Source organism: Aedes albopictus, chromosome 3 (assembly GCF_035046485.1).
Source record: "Aedes albopictus strain Foshan chromosome 3, AalbF5, whole genome shotgun sequence".
In the NCBI taxonomy this organism is placed as follows: Eukaryota; Metazoa; Arthropoda; class Insecta; order Diptera; family Culicidae; genus Aedes; species Aedes albopictus.
In genome coordinates, this window is record NC_085138.1 from 217,140,435 (window position 1) to 217,152,472 (window position 12,038).

Consider the following 12,038-nt stretch of genomic DNA (forward strand, 5'->3'; position numbering starts at 1 on the left):
TAGGTAAATATCATTTATTTAAAATAAAAAATCAATAATTTGGCTTTCCGGATGAAATTGATCAGTAAATGAAATACCTTTGCAATCTGTGCTTTGCATGTTCCAAAAATATGTTTTCCACCTGAATTAACCACCCCAGAATGCGAAATGCTACGCAAAACTTTTACGAGTTTTCTCAATTTTCAATTATTCGAGTTTTAAGTTTAATAAATTTCAAGAAAACGCCCTAAAATATGCACTTTCCATATTGAAAATGTTCAAAGTGCCATAACTTTTTTGTACATTTTTTACCATTATGAAATTTCTACAGATGGTAGCTAACAGAATGAACTTTATTCTCACAAAATATCACGAATGTTAAAAATAGCTTTTTGAAATATTTAATTTTTAGTAACACAATTCAGTTTTTTCAGAAGAAAAACTAAACATTTTTTTCAATGTGTATTTTTCTGAGAGCCGTCATATATTATTATACAACTTTGACAAAGACAGTTTTCCGATCGAACAAGCAGTTTCAGTGATATGATTTTTCATTTGCTCCATTTTTTCAAGAAATTTCTACAGATGGTAGCTAACAGAATGAACTTTATTCTCACAAAATATCACGAATGTTAAAAAATAGCTTTTTGAAATATTTAATTTTTAGTAAAACAATTCAGTTTTTTTAGAAGAAAAACTGAACATTTTTTTTCAATGTGTATTTTTCTGAGAGCCGCCATATATTATTATACAACTTTGACAAAGACAGTTTTCAGATCGAACAAGCAGTTTCAGTGATATGATTTTTCATTTGCTCCATTTTTTCATGAAAGTTAGTCGAAACTCCATAAAAAGTTTTAATACGAAAAATGGTTATTTATATTGATTAGAACAGCTGTGCAAAGTTATATGCAAATCAAAAATGCAAAATTTAAAAAATTGGATTTTTTTTCGTGCTGCTTCGTAGAAAGCCTCTGTTTTCCTGTTCTTCGCATCGACCAATGTGGCGCTAGCTTCTATGCGTCAAAAATCACAGAAATATTGTATGGCGAATAGCATCTAAAGGCGCATTTCTCGAAGTGGAACACATTGTTCGAAAGAAATATTTGGTAGCGGTTGTGCACAATGATGATCGATTTGGAGCCTACCAAATATTTTTTCGCTAAAAGTTTTTCATTTCGAGAAATTCGAGTTCAGATGCTTATCGCCATACAAAATAAAATGTTTTTACTCCTGCTGACCAACATTGAACGCATATCCCACCCCCTCCCCATACGTCAAAAGTTGACGCCTATGTACCATATAGACGCTTATCGCATACTCAACCTCATACAGCTATTAGTTCATGTGGTAAAGGTTTCCCAGAAATAAATGGGACTAACAGTTGCAATAACTTTAAAACCTATACGGAAAAGAGTTAATTAAAAAAAAAACATTTTTCACTGCTGATCATATCTTACGCAAGCCTGTGTAGGAAAGTAGGAAAACGAGATAAATTATATTTATTTCAACTTCTTCTGGTGTGCTTTCCTTGAAGGTTATACGTATGTCACCCACGGAAACTATATCAAAATTCCCCATTCTGTATATATATGTAGTGCAATTTATATTGCAACACGTATTACAGTAGAACATCATAGCGAAATTGTGGAATACTGATGTCGTCTGTTATTCATACATATTAAACAGAAGATATACAACCAAAAAGTTATGAACACTTAATTACCGGTGAAAGTGGGTGGCTATCTCGAATGACACGGTGAGAGCAACATGTGGCTAGTTTGGTGTTGCAACGGTCATACGATTAGGTTTCCTTACCTCTACCTAATGCAGAATATCAGGTGAAATCACGACTCCAACAAGTTTAACTTACTATATATTTAGCTGTTTATCACGTCGTATGGTGGAGGCGGTGTTTTCCTAATCATGTTCAACATAAGAGCGATAACGATGGCGTGGTTCATTTGTATAATAAATATTTATTCACGTTCCATTTTAGTTTCACGTTATTGTGTATTATTTATTTCGGATCTTAATGCTGTGGTTGGCCAAAATTTTTACCGTTTGCTGGTCATGCTGCAATCTCAACGAAAAAATGACTGATTTTCTATCATTTTGGCCTTTGTGCATAATTTTTTATTTGTTTTTATTTGCGTCAATTTTAACATAAATCTTTACACACACACGCACAGACACACACATACACACACACACACACACGAACACACACACACACACACACGCACGCACACACACACACACACACACACACACACACACACACACACACACACACACACACACACACACACACACACACACACACACACACACACACACACACACACACACAAAGTGGAGGTAACTCAATTAAACCTCAACCACTGTGACACAGCACAACAATTGCTGTGGCAATCTGTATCGGAGTCGAAGTGCGATGTGGCTATCCTCTCTGAGCCGTATCGCATACCAGTTGGTTTGGTTTTGGCAGCAGTTTCGCCATTTCGAAATGTTAGCACCGATATATTAAGAGCGTACTCTCTCTATACAGCAAATCTGCCTTAAAAACAATAGTCAAAATTTGTCAAAAATATCTAATATGGGCAACCACAAACTAGACGAAAATAAATATGTCTGTGTACCATATATTGTGCATCCCAGCTTAATCACTCAGATGCTGATGATCTCAACCAGCCGTCGTTTATCGCGGAAAGATTGCGCCCCGTTTGATTTGTATACGGCGGCTGATTATCCATGACAGCTCCCACCCGGCGGCTTCAAAAACAGTTTTAGCCAAGGTGCACACCGTGTGTAAATCATACGTGCGCGGTCTGGCGCGATCTGATGCTGCGCGTTTCGAACGCAACTTGTTGAGAATCTAAGATAAGCGCGACAATATCTTAAGTTATAAGAATAGAAATTCAAAATATCGAAAGGCCAAAAGACAAAAAGTCGGAACAGGTAACAAATAATTTAACATAATATTCTGGGTGAAAATTCTTTCTTCTTTTAAAATATGTAGGTAAGACCTTTGTCCCTACTAATTTAACTTTTCTTCGACCTATTGTCTTTCATTTTTCATTTCATTGCTTGAGCAACATTTGAAAAGGGCCCAACAGGTTTTGTGCCTTTTCCGAAATCGCTTTGAGGGCCTAACAACAGCCGTCCACGCAAATGAACACCGTTATCCGAAAGATCGATGTTTGCTCTATCCGAAAACGGTCTTAGTTTGTGTGAATAAGTTGATGGGGGCTCAGGAGTGGCCCCGTAACGTGGGTAGATCACCTTATAATGGTGCGTTACGGCGTAAGATCTACCATAACAAATTTTTATCCAGAAATTTTTTAGCTTTGTTAATTTAAATGCAAGAAAATTCCAAGATCATTATTTGGTCTACTTTTTTTTTGTATTATGTTTTTTATTGTTAATAAACCATTTGTTTCAGGAGGATTCAGGTAATTTTTGTCTATGTCTAGAGATTTATTTTCGAAAATTATGTAACTGTTGTGAGCCTATCACCATTAAATACTACTTTCTATTTCAGATGTACAAGCGGGCAACCCTGCAGTCGGGACGACGAAACATCCTTCTTATTTTTTGAAAGATTGCCGTATCATTCGGTGGCGGGTAGGCCACGTTGTCCGCGTCGTTTTTCTTTGAGCCGAGTGTCATAATGTCGCGGGTGTGGATGTGTTTTTTTTTTAATTTTTTTTTTGATCGCCAACTTTTTTACTCGTTTTACGCGACCTTGTTTGTTTTTTTTGATGATGATATGTTTTTTGTTGTTGTTTAACGCGTTTTTTGTTTATTTTTATCCATTTTGTTATTTCTCGAGTCACCATTTTTTTTCCCCTCGCGTTTTAAACATGTATTGCAAAGTTCCGATGACCCTGGAGGGATCGGTTCTGCTTGTGCCTCGCACTAAGCCGAAACATACCTAATTATACAATAAATAGAAAAAAAATATCTGATTCTATTTTCGTTCAACTCGTTTTCGTGACTTTTTTTATTAATTGAAATGTTTTTTTTTTGTTGTTTTCGTTTTTTAATGTAAATTGACGTTTTTTTTCTCGGATCGCCAAAAACTTTTTTTTTTCACGCGTTTCAAACATTTATTGAAATGTTCCGATGACCCTGGATTGATCGGTTCTGCTTGGGCCTCTCACTGAGCAGAAACATAATTATTTAAACAATAAATCGAAAAAAAATCTCTTTTGTTTGTCGGCTTTCAAAAGATTAAATTTTAACCAAGTAAACAACCAATGCCATGGGTCCATCGCCAGCTTTTCAGGCGAATCCTTGACCTACATAATACATCTCCCAACCACCCACTCCGTAGTACTTATGGGAGTGTCACTGAGTCGGAGGCCTCTTAAATGAGTGCTACATCAACACTTCCTTCCCCTATCCCGAGTTACGGTAAAGATGGGCGTGGCCGGGAATAATGACATTTGTGCTTTTGGTATTCTTGCATAAGATTGGAGCAAAGTTAACTCCCCGGCCTTGTTCCGAAAAGCAGTCCGAGCAAGATTAGCAAAAGGTACATAAATGTTGTTAGTATCCAATCTACGAAGTATACCGTAACTACGCTAAGGCTAACGCTAACGCTAACGCTAACGCTATAAGTTGATGGGGGCTCAGGAGTGACGTGTGAAGTCATTGTTTATCAATGCTTGTATGCCCTTTTCAAATGTTGCTCCAGATTTGTACAATTTATCTTTTCAGCTTCAGCATTTCAGAAAGGCGTAACTGGTTGACGATACGGCTCCTTCTTCTATAGATGTAGATTGCATGTCACCCCTCTAATGTAAGCCATCGAAAGCGGAGCATCCTTTTTGTCTAGAAGTGCCACGCCACAGCTTTAAAAAGAAAGGTGTTGTTTTGGACAGCGCTCTTGAAATGCTGAGGCTGAGAAGACAAAACGTAGAAATGCAGAAAAAAATCGAAGACAATATTACGCGTTTCGCCGTAGATTATCGCACAAAAATGTTCAAAATCGCTAATAGATCGTCGCCAGTACATCATATCGTATTCGTGTCTTCTACGATAAAGGCGGAAAATAGCTAATGGTTGATCGTGCAGAAGACACCGAAACGTTTAAATGTAATCGCGCATATCTATTTACATTTCTGCATAAATTTGTGCGATATTTTTTCTATTGTTCATGATAGTTTCTGGTATTGATGCCTTTAATTCATGATTCTGTTATGAAATGTGATGTTATTCTATAGAAAACTCGATTTTTTAGAGGTTAGGCCCTTTAAAAGGGCGTAACTCAAAAATTTACCCAACGGTGATTTTAAAAATTTGTCCAGAGGTGTAGGATACGTAAATAAAGAGAATGGCATTTCAGGTTTTGATGGTATATTTTATTTTATAATAACGGTAAATGGAGCACCGTGGCATGTCTATTACTTATGCTCATGAATGTCATAGTGTTTGTAAAAGCTTTCATGATTTGCACTTTTATAGCATAATGCTCATGGCGCGTATCTACTTTCTGGCGAATTACAGTCGTCATGCCGAAATAGTTGGCGCGATTTGGAATAATAGTTAGCAATTTCAATAGTGGGACTTTTGAAAAGCGGCACAGTTTTGAGACGCAAGTGATATTCTAACATTTACGGCGAGTACGAGTACTCGTACACGAGTACGGCTGGCAAGCAGAAGTGCGCGAGTTGAGTCTAATCCAATCTAAAGTTTCAGTTGAGTTTTTGTGGATCGAGGTCCGATATTTCGCGGTTTCTGCTGAGTTTTATTGAATTACGGAACTAACTACGAAAAAGGATAATTAAAATTTACCCGTGCGCAGCTTTTTCTTTTTTCTCAATCACTCTCGTAAACAAACACGCGAAAGAAACAGATAAGGCCGTTACAAATATTTATTTCACTTTTTGTCCCACCACGCCTTGGGCTGGTCGAGGGGGGGGGGGGGGATAAAAATAATAAAGCATTTAATTAGAAAAATATTAAAAACTCATCGGATTTGTTAAAGAATTTTTAACAAAACCCGATATTTTGATAAATATTGTTTTATCTGCCCCCTCAAAATGCTTAATCTTGCCAAAAAATTTGGACAAAAAGTCAAAAATAAATTTGTATCCGCCTAATAGAGGGGGCACTTTGCCAGTCTTTTATCTCGCTGTTTCTTGCGTTCAACAAAATGGACAAGCGAGAAAAAAGAAAAGGCTGCGCACGCACCAAGTATAGATCACAGTTCTTTTAGGTATGCCAGATCCTCCATTGCATCAATAGTGGTAAATAGTTTCGCACAGAGCTCAAATGGGATTTCATAACTATTTTTTATGTATGGGTGGAAAAATGGCGATCAAGCGTACCTTAGAGCTGTCATATATACTTTTTTTTATAGAATGAGAAAATCTGCAACAGATACCCAAGTGGTGGTTCCTCGGGTTATGTGGGGATCGACCCACTAAAAACTCATTCTCTCTCTTCCTTACCTTCGCGGTACGCCCGTTAGGGATGACTTCGAGAAGGGGGGGACCGTACATGAGTACACTCTAATAGTAAGCTTTCCACCAGCTACCGCCTTAAGTTGTTCACTCTCCCCTGGAGGCTCGGGCCCTGGCTAGTACTTAGACTACCCGTTGAACTCAAACTCCTGGATGGGGAAGGGGGGCCAACTCAACTAGCTGTTGTTCGGCTCGCCATTTACTCTGTAGTTCAAGTACGGTTCGAGAAACCGTGGAAGTAACGGAGTCCCACTTGTCCGCCCCCATACACATCCTTTCAACAATGTTGTCAGGCGTGATATCTCTACCGCATACCTCCTGCATACTCGACCTTTGCTCCACGAAACGTGGACATTCAAAGAGCACATGCTCCGCGGTCTCGTCGCAGTCTGCACACTCCGGACATGCGGAGGAGCCTGCGTGTCCGAATCTGTGCAGATACCACCTAAAGAACCCATGGCCTGACAGGAATTGAGTCAAGTGAAAATTCACCTCGCCATGGGGCCTGCTCGTCCACTTGGACACGCTCGGTATGAGCCTGTGTGTCCATCTACCCTTGCTGGAGGAATCCCATTCGCTCTGCCACTTCAGCATAGACGAGGTTCTGGCGATACGCCTCGCGCCTCTTATGCCGCGTCGCTCGAAGCATTCTTCATCTTCTGCCACCACTAAAGCTATGGGCATCATGCCCGCTAGCACACATACCGCGTCCTTTGAGACCGTGCGCTATGCGCTCACCACCCTAAGGCACATCAGCCTGTGGGTACTCTCAAGTCGCTTCACGTTTCGGTTAACCACTAGCGCCTTCGACCATGCAGCGGCGCCATACCGTAGTATGGAGACCGCTACTGCCGCGAGCAGCTTACGCTTACTCGAGACTATTGCCGAGCTGTTTGACATTATCTTTGACAATGCCATTATCGCCATGCTTGCCCTTTTGCAGGCATATTCTACGTGGCTTCCGAATTTCAGCTTATCGTCGATCATGACCCCCAATTGCTTCAGTGAGCGCTTAGAGTTGATCGTGCATCCACCTGTGGTGACCACTGCCTGCTGTTCAGACTTGCGGTTGTTTACCACCACCACCTCCGTTTTGTGGTGCGCGAGTGCCAAATGTCTCGACCTCATCCAGTCCTCCACTATGCCAATTGCGTGAGTTGCTGTCAGTTCCACTTCCTCTATCGACTCGCCGTATACCACGAGGGTAATATCATCGGCGAAGCCGACCAGCTTTACGCCCAGTGGAAGTTTGAGCCTCAATACGCCATCATGCGCCGCGTTCCATAGTACCGGGCCCAAGATGGACCCCTGCGGTACCCCTTCGGTGATGTTGTAGCTCCTTTCGCCTTCCTCGGTGTCATAGATTAGCACCCTATTCTGGAAGTAGCTCTCCAATATCCGGCATAGGCTAACCGGGACTCCTAGGTGGTGTATTGCGCACTCAATGGCGGTCCAGCTGACGCTGTTGAACGCATTCTTAACGTCCAGCGTGACGACCGCGCAATAGCGGATTCCTGTTCGCTTCTTTTGGAGTGCTATCTCGGCCGTTTTGGTTACAGCCCTAATAGCGTCCACCGTCATCTATACTAGGGCGCACGCGAGTGAACTAAATCCAATTATATAAAAAGTGCTTAAATCTAATAGTAGTTCCTGTTGGACATGTAGCGCCCAGCGCTTTTTTCGTACGGCTGTTTTTTGTGAATTGCATTGGGCGGCCGTCATCGCCGAGTCGGGGAACCTTCTGGTGAAGTGAACTCCATTTGTGTCTGGATCTTCGCGACCCGTGTGCCCAGCAAAGGCCCGCCTCCAGAGGGCAGTCAAACGGAGGCGCCAGTGAAGTCGCATGCAAAACATGCTTAAAAACTCGAATGTCTGTGGGCATGTCTTATCCAGAAAAAAAGGAGAATTTTCCAGTTTTCTCAAAATTCTTAAACACTCGTACGCACAGACAAAACATATTTTCATAAAAAAATCAATCAGCCATCTGAGGAAACATGTTTTCGAATATCTCATGTGACAAAAAATCGAAAAAAAATGTATCAAATTTGGATATTTGGCAAAACCATAAAAAAGTAGTTTGTGCAGAAGTTTTAAAAGATGTTTTTTTTTTCATTTTAAACATTATACATACAAAAAAAAAGGGTTTGTAGAATGTATAAACTTTTTACAGGTATCAAATAAAATACCTTGAATCAAAATACAAAAATATAAAAATTGTTGTTTGTTAAGAAAATGATTTTTGCTATACAAAGTTGTGCCCATACTTTCTGGGACACCCTATAGCACGCCGCAAATCCGATCCAAATCCGGAAAGTAGGAAACGTACTATTCCTCGCTCTGTCATAGCAGGAATCTAAGTACGCGAAGCCGGGTCGCTGGGCTTTTAGTACCTTTCCATCGACCGGAGGAGGATCCTCCCGGGTACAAGCGGCATCCGCCATGTCTCTCTCGAGTAAAACTAATCGGAAGCTTCCAACCAGCCACACTTCCTCCGCACCGGTAATTCGGGACCTTCGACGTCGCTGCGCGCCAAATCGCAGCACGGCCACCAGGCCCGGATTAAGGATTGTGGGGGCCCGGGGCCCGAGCGGTTGTGAAGGCCCCTCGGAGGTACAAATGCGATGAGCAATACAGTTTTTCTTTGTTTTTGAGCAGTATTTGAACCAAAATTAGTTTTTGTGGGGGCCCCTAAAATGTGGTGGCCCGGGGCCCTGGCCCCCCGCCCCCCCTTAGATGCGGCCCTGACGGCCACGCCGGCGAACACCATTGTTAACCGCCAACTCCGAACGTCGAAGCCGTCGCCATCGTCGAGCTACGTCCCCCGTCACCGAGCGTCGTATCGTCGAAAAACCTGCGCAGGTACGTGAACAGCTTTTTCATACATGGCCATGTTTGCTCTTTTCCATTCCGTATGAATACCTTCCATCCAACACGAATGAATTTCCTAGAATAAATAGTACAAAGTTGGAAATTTCGTTTTGTTCCGTTACGTTTCACATCGCTTAATTGAATAAACTACTCACTACCTTTCGTTACGTTTTCGTTCCGGTACTTCGCTCGGATGGGTAAAAACTCCTTCTGGTTTCCCTAAGTACCTTTTAGACTGTGAAAGAGTTAGAGTTAAATTTGCGTTCGAAGAAATTCTGCCGTTTACCAAGAACCGTTCCTGAGTGAAATAGTTTCTTGCAAAGTCGGGCAAACTTCAACACGACCGGTGGTCTCTCTTTGTCAGTGGCGCTTAAGCTACCGTGCTTTAACCAAAACCTCAAGAATAGTTTACGAACGGTTATATTGGGGTTCGTTCAAATATTACGTAACGCTAAGAGGGGAGGGGGTCCAGCGATTTGTTACGCTTCATACAAAATTTCAAAATTCCTCATACAAAAATTGTTACGTGGGGGAGGGAGGGGGTCTAAAATCCACAAATTTTGCGTTACGTAATATTTGAATGAACCCTTGCTTGAGAGTGAAGGGTAATAAACGTGGCTATCTTACGTTATAGCGATGACTACTTTTGTTTTAGGTAGGATGAAAATGAAAACAATATTTCCCTAGTTTGCAGATTTGCACTACTAAAAGATAAAAAAAAAAAACAAACATAGAGTATAGTCAATATAGATAGATGGTATCAATAGTGTCTATAGTGTCTATAGAGTAGAGTAATGACGAAACATCTTGCCTTGGCTTTATTTATTGGTACGAAAGGGTGAGCTTTTAACCACGTGTTGCGCGCATATAGCCGTCAGTTGAAATCTCGTTCATCCTTAATTCAATTTCATTGCAACTGAGTTTTTACATGGCAATCCAGAAACCAGCAGTACTTTATCGAAGAATTATCCGTTTCGACAGCCACCGTTGATTCGCTTTATCTGCATTTTCCTCTTATCGTTTTAACGCATATTCAACACCTAGTTATTTCCATGATCGAATTGAATAAATAATTTAATCATTCTGTAGGGGTTCCGCATTGTTTTGTCCGCCGCTGTTTTTTTTAGCCTGGGGTAAGTGATGCATCGTGGCGATTATGTGACCCAAAATAATATTCTAGAGATGCGTTTAGTAGACAATTATTGGTTGTAGAGTAAGGTGGGGTACAAAGTCGACCCTAGTTGAACATTCACTTTAAAAAAAAAAAGAATGAAGCAAACAAAACTAAATAAATACCGTGTAGTGATTCTACCACCCATTAGCTAAAACTTTGCTGAACAAAGTTACACCAAAAGTTCGACTCTAGTGTTTGACGAATTTCGCTAAATAACTGTGACACACAAAATATGATCGAGTCAAACAAGATGTTTGAGCATTGGTTTTTTTTTTTGGACAAAGATTTGACCCTGTGTAATAACAGCTTTAAGGAATACCTGAAACCAATTAATATTTGATGTTGGATTTGAAATACATTTCAAGGTTCGATCTGGATTTTACTCTAATTTGGATTAAATTAATCACACCAAAAATTAGTAGTTTTTCGACAAATTCAGATAAAACTTCAAATTTTTACAACTTTGATCGAATTATTGTATTGGGTTTCTTATTGATATTTAGACTACTGTGATAATTTGAGAATCCACTTAACTCGCCACTTAATCATCATTTCCCAGCGACATTTCACACCAATCAAACTGATTTTGTTTTTCCTGTTGTGCATCCGACATCCATGTGATGAACTCAACGAAACTTGTACATATATGCCAGCCGCTGCGAAGTCGTGTGCGAAATTCGACTGTGATGATAATGAATTTCGGCAGAGTCAAAATGGGTGCAAATGTTGCAATACTCGTTATTTGTTTTTTTTTTTCATTTTAGAGATAATATGTACATGGCTCAAACTCTTGCCCCTCAATCCGCACTTTTGCCACACTATGCGTAAAAAAAATCGGGATACATAGGGTATGTGTACCATCAGTAATCTCACGCTCCCATATTCACCCTATTCGAAAACAAGGGATTACGACACCGATTGATTCCGTTCTTTTTGTTTTCATGGGTGCTCACTTCTAACAAAAAATACAAAAATAAGAAACAAAACAAACACCGCTGCAATCCTTTGTTTTTCGTAGGATGAAAATGGGAGCCACATGCTGAAGAAGGGAACCAATACCCTATATGAACAAAATCTAAATAGGAAAAAATCAGGGTCGCCTTATTTTCCGGAAAATTTCAGTGGAAAACAAACTTTTTCCATAGACACCACCTACTTTGAAAAATCATAACTCAAAAATACATCGGAGACACAATTTTTTTGTACAATCATAAGCAAATTTTCTCAGCAATTAAAAAAAAAATGCTTTCCACAAAATTTTTCACTGTTGAGGAAAATCGGTTGGAAAAGTCGGGAAAACTATTTTCGAGGTCCGGAAAAAATTTCAAAAAAAAAAAATTTGAACGGAAATTGTATATGCTATATTCTGTAAAATTTTCAAGATGTTGTTTTTCTCCGTTCCTGAGTTATGACCAATTTTGTGGAAATTGTCCAGATGTGCTATATGAGCCGTTTTCTTTGAAAAATAAGCTTAGCTTCGAAGACATTGTAGTAGAAATCTTAAATTCAATAAGTATTTTTCAATCAGAGTGTATTCCGTTTTA

At 39.9% G+C, this 12,038-nt stretch overlaps 1 protein-coding gene across 5 annotated transcripts in view; it reads left to right on the plus strand.

Moving 5' to 3' along the window:
- LOC109406245 (tachykinins) overlaps positions 1–12,038 on the plus strand; it is an 81,493-nt gene that overhangs the window by 15,849 nt on the left and 53,606 nt on the right. The window lies entirely within an intron of this gene.